General features: G+C 34.1%; 1 long non-coding RNA gene across 1 annotated transcript; it reads right to left on the minus strand.

Annotated features, from left to right (window-relative positions):
* Positions 1-3,306: 3,306 nt before the first annotated feature.
* LOC146996357 (uncharacterized) lies at positions 3,307-11,813 on the minus strand. The gene is made up of 4 exons (XR_015041912.1): positions 11,036-11,813; positions 9,607-9,684; positions 9,295-9,360; positions 3,307-3,396 (listed from the first exon to the last, which is right to left on the minus strand). It is a non-coding gene; the product is annotated as an uncharacterized LOC146996357 (long non-coding RNA).
* Positions 11,814-13,518: the final 1,705 nt, after the last annotated feature.

Here is a 13,518-nt window from a genome sequence, read left to right on the forward strand (position 1 = left end):
CATTTCGGACGTCTTGTGCAGAAGTGAAGATAGGATCAGCAAGATGTAGCTGAAAGTCCGAACGTGCGATGTCGGGGTTATATGGTGGATGTGGTGAAAAATCCCTTTCGAGTCCGTACAGAGGCCAGCCGGTGAATGCAGACACGTATGGTGGCAGACACGTATCTTGATGGAACGTTACCTTTCTGCGCCGGAACTCAATTCGACTCTTTTCCTTGATAGCAGCGTCAACATGCACTAGCATCTCGTTGTATCCTTTACTGTCAAGGGTTTTACCTTTTTCCATATACTATTTGTGATTAATACCACGGCAATCCCACCAAATACAAAAGAATGATCTTTTTGTTAGTCAAATTACGCTTTACGATGCTGCCGACGGACTCACGGGCGCAGATCAACTAAATTTTGGCCTATGTTGTTGAAATAAATTTATTTTTCAACACAAGTGACTATCTGGTCCAGAACTTTAACTTTGCGTTGATATTCGAGAAGAATAGTACAGGCTCGAACACGTCTGACCTTATCTGCTTGAGTCAGCTCATGCGGCGCACAGCTGACGTTTATGTGATGCATAGTGCGACTAATGGAGAGATTCATTTTTATGGATAATACCACGGCAATCTCACCAGATCCAAAGCATGATCTTTTCGTTAGTCAAATTACGCTTTGCGACGCTGCCGACAGGCTCACCGGGCCTTTTCGACCTGTATTGTTTGTGTAAACTTGTCTAACTTTGAAAGAAAAAAAAAAAAAAAAAAAAAAAAACTATGTATATAACACGCAAAGATATTACAGAACATAAATTTACTCAATTTTATTGGATTACCAAAGGAGGAAAAAATACTCAGATAACTCTCTTAGAATTCTTAAACGCTAAATTAAGAATAAATTTTATAAAATGTTTACTAATAAATACAAGTATTTTAAATAATAAATTTTTCCATCTCTACATATACCACGTTTATCGGAGTGTCGCATTTGACTTTACAATTAAGCTCCGAAATTTCCTTGCTGTATATTGGATGATTACCAATATACTTACAATCCTACTAGTAACCAGGGCCACTATTAGGGATTTTTGCTACTCAGTACATTATCTGTGGCTCCTACCACACGCCACCAGTGGCCGAGTGGTTAAAACTACTGAATACTGGAAGTTCGAACTGGTTTGGGTTCGATGCAAGACGAATCAGCTGGTTGCATTGTTTGTTTTCCCCGTGTGTAACATGAATACAAGCCAGTTCCCTTCAGCAATTAGGCCCTCCCGCGGTAGAGGAATTAAATCGCTGAACACTGGTAGTTTCGACCTGGATTCGAATCAAGGCTAACGGGCCGGCTGCATGGACGTTTTCATAATTTTCTGTATGTGTAACGTGTATGGGTTGTCAATTTCTCTAAGAAAGTTCAACATGAAGGCATCCTACTGTGCTTTGCCATAATAACCTAATCTAAGCCTTCAGAAAATGACTCCACGAAGGCCTACCATCTTAAGAAGGTAACCCTCGTGGCTTTGCTACATTCAAAGAGCCTAACGCAATTCTAGCAAACGAGCCGCCGAACACTGGTAGTTCATCCGGAGTTCAAGCCTCGATAACGAGTTGGATGCATGACCGATTTTGGTGTTTTCCAAATTCACCTGCTTTGGCGTAATCAAACTCTATAATTCTAAACAAACTGACGTTCGGTTCGGCTCCAACAGCTCTACCACCACGTTCCAAATTATAATTACAGTTCAACAAATAAATGTCTGGCGTATACATTCGAATAACCTAAGTAAAAAAAAAAGGGGGGGCTTTTTAATTTCTTCCACAACCAAGCATGCATGCACATAAAGCGAATAAAGAAAAACTTATGGAGTGCAATAGGGTTCTAATCCATAACATATTTAGTTAGTGATCGCCATCATTGGGAGCTATAAATATGCTATATTGACGGGAAGGAGAAAATTTTACTTCCTGAATGAGCTAATTCAGAACTAGTCATTATTTCATCTGTCATCTTAAATTTAGGATGTCAAATTACGCGACTAACAAAAACCTAGTATTTATATGAAGCTTGATAAAAATCAAAGTTTTGAAGATGGTATATGTGATCATGTTCGGTTGATTACCATTATGATCAGCAAATAACAACAGCAATTTACTGATGTCTTTCTTAGCTTTATATTCAGATGTAGTTTTCAGGGCAACTAGAGAAAATTTATTAATTACTTTTATTATTTTTGATACTTTATACGTACGAAGATACATACTTGTAGGAAGAGAGATATAAATATCATATTCGAACAAATAAAAATAAATCGTGACGTGAAGACCCTAGAGATACGGCTTCTGATTGCTTTTCAAATTTTTACCATATTAGTAACGATATAATCGAATAATCTTTCAAAGATTATTGTTTACCGATTTTAGGTAACAACTAGAAAACATTTTTTCGAACTTATCCTCAAACAAGTTTGCTATTGGTAATGAATACTGCTGTATCATGAATCAGGTACGGCGCTATGCATTTTGCTGACTTTGTACGCAATAAATTCTGTTGTCAAGTGCCCTTCCCACAAAATTCTAAAATTTTATTGCATGATGCTTCGCTGAATTTTACAATTTTGCTGTACCTAAATTCTGCCGTACCGGCAGTGATCATGATTTCAAATTCCCCCTCCCCGAGATTTACTGTGTTATCTGAAAAACAGCTCACAAGTTGCTAAAAATAGCTATAAAACTGGTTCCACAGCTTTTAGCAACGGCCTCCCGTTGTGCGTTTGGAAACTCAGCTTTTGAAAGAAAAGGAAGGGGAATAATTTCTCCCTGACTACAGTATAGATGAGGTCCGTGACTTTGTTTGAGCTACTGCAGAATGTTCTGAAGTACACTTTTTTCTGTTTCGGCAACATTCATCTTGAGAATTCAACACCTGTTCATTAGCCCTTAGTAATTGACAGAAATGCTTTTAGAAAGTAGTGGGTTCATTGATACCAACAAAATGGTTGGTATCAATAAACTGGGGAGACGTTAGTTTCAGTTGTTGGGTTCAAATGAACCTTTCAAATACTAAAAAAGTCCTTTTGCATAATCGAAAGAATTTCATCTGAGAATAATTTTTCTACTTAAAAATGAGTTTTGCAGTACTTTTTAAATACTACTTGTATTTTTATTTTCGAAAATTTTCATAACTATTGTAATTAATTATTTCCAATTTTAATAACTCGCAGAAAAAACACAATTTTCAAGAAATTTTTTTATTATGGATATTCAAACTTATACTAATATACAGCATCTTTTATATTCCTTATATATTTGACACTGCATGCTTCAACCTGCATTAAGTTTCTCTTCCTTAGTAACTCCTGACCCATAGACGTCTCAATGAAAGCCAAATCATGCACAAAATTTTCACCTGAAAAAAAAGAGAAAAAAGAAAATGATAAAATATTTTTAACACCATATTCTCGACCCCCCCCCAAAAAAAGAAATTGCAAGAAATACAAATTTCTAACAGAAAAATGCATTTTCAAACAGCTGAAATTGTTTCACAAATTAATAATGCAGATAGCAAATATAACATATGACACTATTGCCACTCAGTGCAATCTCTGCATATCCTAAATTCTGCTGGCTGATGTCTTCGTAAGTTCTGAACATTTTTTTGCCTCTAAATTCTGCTGCTCAGTGCCCTCTGCTAAATTATAAAATTTTGCTATGCACTATTCTCTGAATTCTAAAAATTTTGACTACCACTGGTTGCACAGGCCCTGATCAAAGCAAAGAGGCAAGATGCTACCTGCTATTGATAAACTGCCTTATAAATACCACAAATCTAAATAAATATCAGTTTTATTTCCAAAACAGAATTATCTCACAGCTAAAGCATTGCCTTTGCAGAAAATCTTCTAAATGGAAATAGAATTGCATCCACATTACATGTGCAGAATCCCAATAATTCATTTTAAACAGTTCCAAACCATAGTTAGGCTTAGAACTCACAACAGTATTCTTCTTGGAAGTCTTCCTAAGGAAATGGTAGTATATTCAGGGAACATGTGGGCAAAATCATGACAGTATATCACAAGCCTAATTCTTGACCATACATACTAGAAAGATCACAGAAATTCCTCACAGGAAGCTAGATTCATATAACAAAATTTCATGCAACATATGGCATATGGGAAAAAGCAAGGACATTATAATCACTAGCATAGTTTATACCCAAATGAGTTGAAGATGGTGCACTATGTGCTCACAGCTGATTATCACTAATGCAGATATATATTTACTAATATTTAGAAGATGATGTCAGAGGAATGATGAAGTATAGCAAAATATACAAAACATTAGTCCTTAAATCCAACAGTGAATTGTGATCAGTAAGTATGATGAATTTGCGTCCTTCCGATACATGTTTAAAATGCTTGACAGAAAGATATATTCCTAAGACTTCTCTGTCATAGGTACTATAAACCTTCTGTGCATTATTTAATGTTTTAGAGTAGAACACAATAGGTTTTCAGTCTTGTTCTTGTTCTTCCAATTGCTGCAATACTGATCCTATAGGAAAGTCTGATGCATCTGCACACAAAGAGTAATCCATTGGGAAACACAAAAGGGCACCATTGACTAAATCAGATTTGCACTTCTCAAACTGGTGAATTCCTTCATCTGTGCAGGCCTACCAGCGGCCGAGCGGTAAAATCGCTGAACACTGGTAGTTCGGTCCGAGGTTCGAATCCCGCGAACGGACTGGCTGCATGGGCGTTTTCGTGGTTTTCCCCATGTGTAACGTGTATATGAGCCAGTTTCCCTTAGAAAGTCCTCCACGAAGGCATCCCTCCTCTTAGGCAGATAGCCCTAGTGTGCTTTGCCATAATTAAATACACTAAACACCTTCATCTGTGCATGGAACTTTACAATGATCTTTTTTTATCGCCCTTTAACATTTCGTGTATGACTCCTTGAGTTTGTGCAGCATTTTTCAAAAAGCATCGATAAAATTTTATCATGCCCATAAATGAACAAAGCTATGTATTGTCGGTAATTTACATTGCAGATTACTTCAACCTTTTCCGGCAGCAAACAGGAACCTTCTGTAGTTATGAGGTAACCCATAACTTATGTTTAATATGTAATACATAATGTAATATCCCACCACATTACCCATTTCCAATCCTCAGATGTCCAGTGTCTTTTCTCGACACCACTGAAAATGAAGTCTTGCATGTCGGCAGAACTGAGCGATTTTCTTACAGGCACCAAAACTATGCATTCCTATCCCTCTGCAATTCGCTGCGCATAGTTCTAGCTGAAATTTGTTGGGAAGAGCCTTGGTTGACGATTTGTGATAGTTGAATCCGTGTTCTGCCGTACAATTCATCGGAGATACCGCCGATCACTGTCTTTGAAAACTATGCTCGAACTGCAGTTACATTTTTTAGAGAAGGATTCGAAATCGATGCCCCCACTAAATGTGCACCAACAATAAGCCCCTTTTTCAAATGGTGAACGATCTGCCGCCTTTTTTTCCCCATTTTACTTCATTCATCATGAAAAGCACTCTTACACCTTACTTATACTAGCATTTTAACCAAGTATAATCCACATCATAGAAAAAATTTGGATATTTCATCCCTAGCATGCATTCAGATGAAAATCTGAAAGGTTTCTTATTGATTGGCCAGTGTGTGTATTATTATATTATGCAACATGAGGCAGCATTAACATGTGGAGCTGTGAAGGCTTCTAATGATCACCTTTCTCTCTTGTGAGAGCAGGATGCACTGAAATTTGATGTCCTTATTTTTTAGCATGGTTATGAGTTTTGTAGACAAGTGGATCATCCACGTTCAAGATATAAGCAATCATCTTTCCACGATACTCAATTTTGTATATCTTCTTCTCAAATATCATTGTATGGATGTCCTTCCAGCTGAATCAGGAGTCCTGAATTGTGATAGGATTAATGCAAGCCACTTGTTTGGTGTAGCAGAATCTATCTTGATTCTCCTGGGTTGCATCGTTGTCAGTGTACATGTCAGGCTGGGTAAGTAAGTAAGTTTTAGGCTTCCCTGCTCCGTGAACTAAATGAGAAGTGGATGATGAAACATTCAGAAAAGAGATGCAATGGTAGTGCAGCACAGGAGATTCTAGCTTCAAGTATTGATTACAGAATTATGGCAGAATTGATCAGACGTATCTATTACTGAAAGCAGAGACTTTTTGAACATATTTTTTTAGAGAAATGGGGTAATATTCTAATTAAGTATGGATTTAATCATAATGCTTTGTTGCAGGCATAGTTTTTATTCAGACATAGAAAATGTTACGGTGTGCTGGCTTGGCTTGTTACTGATTACAAATCAAAAATAATTTTTGGTTTCCTGATTCTTTTCTCTCCTGCATTCTTTCTAGGAAATGAAATAATTTTATCTGCTTCTGAAATTTCAATTTCTCTTTTTTCTTGTGTTTGTTTTACAGAAGCAGTGGCCTGTTTTTGTTTCTCATTCTGTGCTCTAGCATCAACAATATACTTCGGTTCTCTAAGAGACATTTTTCTTGGTGCTCTTGGATCAACAAGCTCAGGAAGAATACAATTCACGTAAAATTTTTCGAGTTTTGGAACTAAACTGATCCAGAAAGTTTTGTCTTCGGGTATTCTTAATGTGATTGCATCTTCTCTGCACCATATATATAAATCACACCAATTCCTCTCTGTTATGGCTAACTGCCCTTGAATTTGAAAATAATATTTGTGGCTTTTCGGTAAATAAAGATTATTATCAGCATCCATCCGAAGACCAACAGAATTAGGCTTGCTGAAAAAGTCTGACAAGTCTGCTGAGAATCTGGCTGTATAAGGACATTTTATTTCAAGTAATCCATCTTCGTCTATCAATCCATCTGGCGAAGTACAAAGAAAGGGATATTTAGGATCAATAAAAAGGCCACAACGTCTGATGTTTTTTCCCATATGCTTTTCCTTGTATTGATTTAAGGCTACTGCTTCGTTAGCCAAGCCATACTTTAATGCTTTAGTTGAAACGTTATCATTATATATGATACGCTCTAATGTCCTAGCCTGCACTATTACAAAAGACATATTGCAAATTGTTCTGCCAGATAGTAATGGATTTGCCTTTCGTCGATCTTCCCTTTCGATAATTAAAGGTGAATCAGGACACAGAAATTCATCATTAAGGTCCTCCTGAAGAGGCTCAGACTCCAAGCTAAAATATATATATATATATATACGTAAGATAAAAATATATGAATCAGAATTATAATATAACTATAAACATTAATTCTTCCTCTCTATTCTAAAATCGTAATAACTTATCTGCATTGCGTCATTCAAATTAATCATGCGATCTTACGTAACCGTTAATACCAGATGCCTCTTAACAACCAATCACCGAATTGTAAACCAAAACTTTTCTCTTCACGTACTTCCATCTTTCATAACTACGCACTTCAGCTTTTGCCCTCTGCTCTGCTAAGATGTAATTTCGCTGGCTTGCTTTCTATCTTAACAATATATAAAAATGCAAATCTTGTGTGGAAAGGCACGACTAGTGCCAAGTGATTGTGGCCACAAATATCAATTGGAAATAAAAATGGAATTAAAACTGCTTCGACTGCCAAGTTCTTTAGATATTACCAAGTTAGCATTACTAGCATACTGCGCAATCAAAATCTTCTTCAATATGGGTCTCATCACGCATCTACAGTGTTCCGTCTTTTCCTTGTGTTTTTATTATGACATATATATATATATATATATACACACAATATATATACATATATATAATTAATATATATAAATATTACAAATTAGGTTTAAATTTGGCTTATTTGATGACAGCAAAGCACTTGATCTTCCTAAGAGGAGGGATGCTTTCATGGAGGACTTTCTAAGGGAAATGGCTCATATACACATTATACACGGGGAAAACCATGAAAACGCCCATGCAGGCAGCCCATTCGCAATTAGGTTTAGAAAAATTTAGGCAACAGATAGCAAATAAATTAACAATAATAATACACTGGATTACCAGTATATTACTACAAGAAGATGAGTCATCTTCACAACTGCTGCTTCCATGCTCGCAGTGTCATTTGCTCGTGCAATATTAGTCAGTACTTTGTGTGCCGGAGGTTTCACATGAAGGGCCTCTACACCTGAGTATAAAATGTTCGTGTTCCAGTAAACACTGAATTCAGAGGGGCAAGAATAACTCTTTCATGGTGGATAACTCAGTTACCAAATGGCTTTCTAAAGCTCTATTCAAGCCGTTGTATAAATGTCATAATTCCCAACTAACAACGCTTCGTATTCAGACCTTGCTGTGTCACAAAAACTAGTTTGGGCATTAAGCTTGAAGTTTTCAACTTTGTGCCGACTTGATATAACAGTCAACCAATCAGAGCATATACATAAAGCCTATTGAGAGAGAAAGCTGTAGACACATACATGCATTCACAAATTTAGCTTCTCTAATTGGCTATGGCTTAGACCCTCTCTCGCAGGTGTGAATGGAACTCCCACATTTTGTGCCTTATGATTATGCGTCTATGACATTTATACCATCATGTGAACGGAGCCTTAGGATGGCATACTAAGAAGATGCACTGTCTTGTGGGGATAAGCAATTTATACTCCTAAGCCTAAAAAAAAACTTGGAAAAGAAAGATCACGACTTAAATTTGTTGTCTAATTGCTCTAATTTGAGGCACATTACGAGAGGAAAGCAAAGGTAGTAATCAGAATTATTTAAAAAATTTTATCCTTATATTTTTCTTAAAAATTCTGTAAAATAATAAAATTTTTGGTTTTCCTCAAATAAATATATATGGAAAAAATAATAGCCACATAATCACAGATTTCATTTTGTTATATTTTATTAACAAAATTTAAATTATTAAAAATCTCTTTCATGAAGGGAACATAAAACATCATGAAAACAATGAAAAAGAAGCAATATTTAAAAAAGATAGTAGGCTTATTGATGAGGCTCCCATCAAAAGAATCAAACCCCAAAATATTTTCATTTGCTTCAGTGTCCCGTCTGAAAATTTCACTGATTTCAATGAATATATTTTTAAAAAAATCTTTTATTTTCAAGTTCTTTCATGCAAAACGCCCAAATTTGGTACAAATCAAATTCATCCCTCTCTTTTTGATAGCTACAATATTATATTTAACAGTTTTAATAGCTATCAGTATGTAAACAACATAATGTAACACCATAAAAGAAAAACATAAATGATGACATTTTAATTTTGGCATAGAGAAATACATATTTACCCCAAAAGAGAGCTTGTATTTCTACCTTCTACGTCAGAGTCAATAACTGAAATGTCCAGATCAGAACTGAGAAGAAAAGAACCATAATTAGTTTATTTAAGATACAATAACACACCGACCAAGTATTAATTTGAGAGTCAACCAACAAAAATCAGCATCATATTTTGAAATATTCACTATTTGAAAATATAATGCTGATTTTGGTTGCTTGACTTCTAAATTAATACATAATTAGTTAACCATAATTAAGTCGCTGTAAGAGTTTCAATATCATGCACAGCTAATATCTATTTTAGAAATAAACCAACTTACCTCAGGAAAGCCTGGTTTGTCTTAGGAACATTAGCTGTAACTTCTGGCGTAGAAAAGTCAAATTTTTCACTTCCGGACCTAAGAATGAAAGAAATAAACTGCTATAACATAATAATAATAATAATAAAAAAAAAACATGAATAAATAAATAACACATAACAAATTTAAGCATTAAGCTATGTATGACTACCACCCATCTCAGACAGTGCGACAGATATTGCTGTATACTGTTTCGCCATACCCTGTGTAGCTATTATATCATGCTGTATAGTTTAGAAAAATTACAAAATGTGTTATTTATATCTATCTAAAATGGTACATTACTACATGATTTGTAAGAATAAATTAGAGGGCTCTGCGAATGAAATTCCTTCCAATTAAAAAATGTAGGAATAAAGAAAATGCAGGAATTGCAAATGCAGAAATGAAAAAGGGATTATATTTTTTTGCACAGAATCCAGATGACATATTTTTCAACATTTTAGAAATTTCAATATTAATATTAGGGGCCTAAAATATTAGGCCCCTAAAAGCAGAATATAGTTTTTAAATGTTCAGATAATCTTCCTATGAGAAGAATTCCTTTGAGAAGTACACATCTGAACCACAATTAAAAAACATGTACAAGAACAGAGCTGAGGACTTCTGTTTGCAGAAAGTCTGTCACATAACATATGAAAAGTTTCTTATTGGTAGATTTTTGATCAGACAGATATTTTATTGTTATACAGAGAAAGCATTCACTCCCTTTATACTGGAGATAATTCAATTTGGACAAAGGCAAAAATTCTAAGCAAGCCTGAGCGTATTGGTCCCATTCTTGGCACTAGTTTGGTTTACGCTCAAAATACACGGCAGATATTTTCTAATTACCTGCATCCCAATATCAATTCAATTCAGCTTTTGGTGGAATTTACCATTTGTGACATATTTTTCAAAACCTACACTTCGCAACATGCATACATGACAAATACACAGAACCATAAATAAACAAGCAATAATATATATTTATATATAAATTTTACTAAATGATCATAAAATGTTCCAACGCTAAAAGAAAGTTTTAACATCCAAGTAAATGACATAATAAAAAAAAGCAAGTTGAACAGCGAGCACATGAATAAATGTGCATACACCTGTAAAAATATACCATAGGTAACTGACAAAGCATTTCGTAGCAAACATATGACTATAAAATTTCCAATAATACATGTAATGATGGTGAATTCAATTTAGATTGCAAGAACATGCTCATACTTTTGAAAAGATTCAATTATTTCAGCAATTCCTTGTGAATTGGAATTTACCCTTTCAATATTTCCCAACAATTTAGTGTGAATGGAGGAATAAATTGTTATAACAGAATTGAACAATTATTAGCATCCCCTCATACACACACACATACAAAAAAAAAAAAAAAAAAACTTACTTTGTAAAAAAATCATCCGGGCAATGATTCTCCTTTGACACAGATGCAGTCGTATCAATAATTTCTGACCTTCAATAAAAAAAAAATACGCATATTTTACTTCGGAATTAACTTACTACGAAATCATAAACACGAGGTAGTCGATATAAAGAATAAATTATTTCTCACCTTTCGAAAACATCCGCTTGTTCGGAATCTTCCACATCTCGGGAATTTAATTTCATATTTTTTTCTTGAGCTCGACGTTTACGCTGAATTCTGGATCTTTTATTAAAACCAGGATGTTTTTTCGGTCGTCCTTGATATTTTCGCATATTTTTTGCAAACTGACCACAGTACAAATAAATGTAAACAAAACGAGTGCGGAATAGCAATGCAATAGGGTTGCCGTAAACGTCATTCTGCTGACAGCTGACAATGTTTAGTGAAAACTGTGTATAAAGGAATATATGAAACGCTTCTAAATATTATTTAGAAAAAAATATGATTTATAACTGATATCAAAATCAATTACTTCGTGAATTTTTGCAGAAATAAGATTACAATGTTAAATTTTAACTCGTAGCGCCATCTATTGATGGCTTTCCAAACTACACATTAAAATTACGTATTTCAAACTAATTTTTTTAAAATATAATATTTAAGTAAATTTCATTCCAAACCTGATTCTAACATTTTGATTCCAAAACTGACCTATTGCTTTATATTTCTGCCAAATTTCACGCAATATAGTTTCTTAATTAGCGATTCTGCGTGTAAACAAATTTTTAGTATTGTAATGCTGCTGTAGTAGACCACCTTAACAAGTCTCAAAAGCTCTCAGTGGTACTGGAAGTGCGCGCGGTTGTGACTCATCGAATTCTAGTCGTATTCGAAACAAATATCATATACTAAGCAGATATTTTGCGTTCTAACAGAACATGTATCAAATTGGGCGCATTTTAGAATGGCCACATGCAGAGGTACTAATGCATTAGGGATCGTTCTTCCAAAACTTGCATTATTTTGATGTATTTTATTAAAAGTTTTAGCGACAGTTGAGCTCAAAATTTTACTTTTGTGATAAGTTTTGATATGTTTGATAACGTGCGCAACTTTCTTTAAATTTTATTTTGCGTTTCTAGTGTAATGATTTCTAGTATAATGATTTTTTAGTCAACAAGCCATGCTCTTTCGATTTATAAACAACTTATATAAAAATAGGTTGACTTGTATTTATGGGGGAACGCTTGCATTTCGTTCCTGGTTCCTTTATCGACGCGTGATTCATTAGTCTATTTGATTATGACGAAGCATACAAAGGCTTTCTGCTTAACGTTTATATCGTGGAGGACTTTCTAAAGGAAATTGGCCTGGACGTTCGTTTCACACGGGGAAAATGGCGCGTGGTTGAATGGCTTTGCTGTATGAGGCTAGCACATTTTCTTCACCTGAAGAGTAAGAACATGCCTATACTTCCAGAAAATCCTTTTTGGAAGCACCTGTCAGGGTGAACAAGTGAGTCTAGTTTTTTTGCTATAATCAAATTATGTAATATAAATACGAGTACAAATGTCGTATTCATTTATTTCATTTAACTTCCTTGTGTTATTTGGATTTTTACAATTCAAGTATTCTAAGAGCAAATAATTTATTTTAAGAAAAATTAATAGTAAAATAATGGAGTATTTTATTAAAAAATTAATTTTTTCCTGTTAATAAAAATTCCATAAATAGGATTTTTAAAGTTTTGAACAAAAGTATTTAGAGAGATGAGAGCTTTGAGTTTCATATTTTATTGAAAAAAAAAATGATTTGCTTTTATGCCATGACTGCAGAGAAAATTAATTTTCGTCGTTTTAAAAATTTTGCTTGAAAATTGTTGTTGAACAAAAGTTCTTTGAAAAATTTCAGTTGACAATTTATTTTATTTAAAACGTTGATCAATGTATAAAATTGAAACTAGAGCTGTTAACAATAATAAATAGCTTTATGTATATGGGAAAATTAAGTTGATTATTACAGAATTAACTTGGCTAATTATGTAAAATAAAGTACGTAAATGTGATATTAAATCAGACCAAAAGGATGCAATGAAAAATGATTTAATTGACATTTTTTAATATATGTTCTTTTAATGTGAAGTTTTTCCACTTTGTTTTCATGACTTAGTTTGACTAATATATATGAAATAGACATTACTGGTAATTAATGTTGAAATTCTACAGAAGCTGAATTTATAACAAGGACTTAAGCCGCAAACAGACACTATTTATATGAAAGTTGAATCATAAATTTTAATAATATTATTGTGGCGTAATTCATAGGTCTAAAGATACGAAGTTTTTGAGAACATCTATTCATATCACTTTCTTACGTTATGTGGTTATTTTGAAAATGCTTTCAGTGACAAATCTAATGAAATAAAGGATTAACGTGAAGAATGGAGAAAGTTTATTGTTAGAGGATGAATTAGAAAGTAAAAGGATTACAGTGCCTTATGA

The sequence above is a fragment of the Stegodyphus dumicola genome, chromosome 7 (assembly GCF_044657685.1).
Source record: "Stegodyphus dumicola isolate Sdum_Otavi_A_Nest chromosome 7, ASM4465768v1".
In the NCBI taxonomy this organism is placed as follows: domain Eukaryota; kingdom Metazoa; phylum Arthropoda; class Arachnida; order Araneae; family Eresidae; genus Stegodyphus; species Stegodyphus dumicola.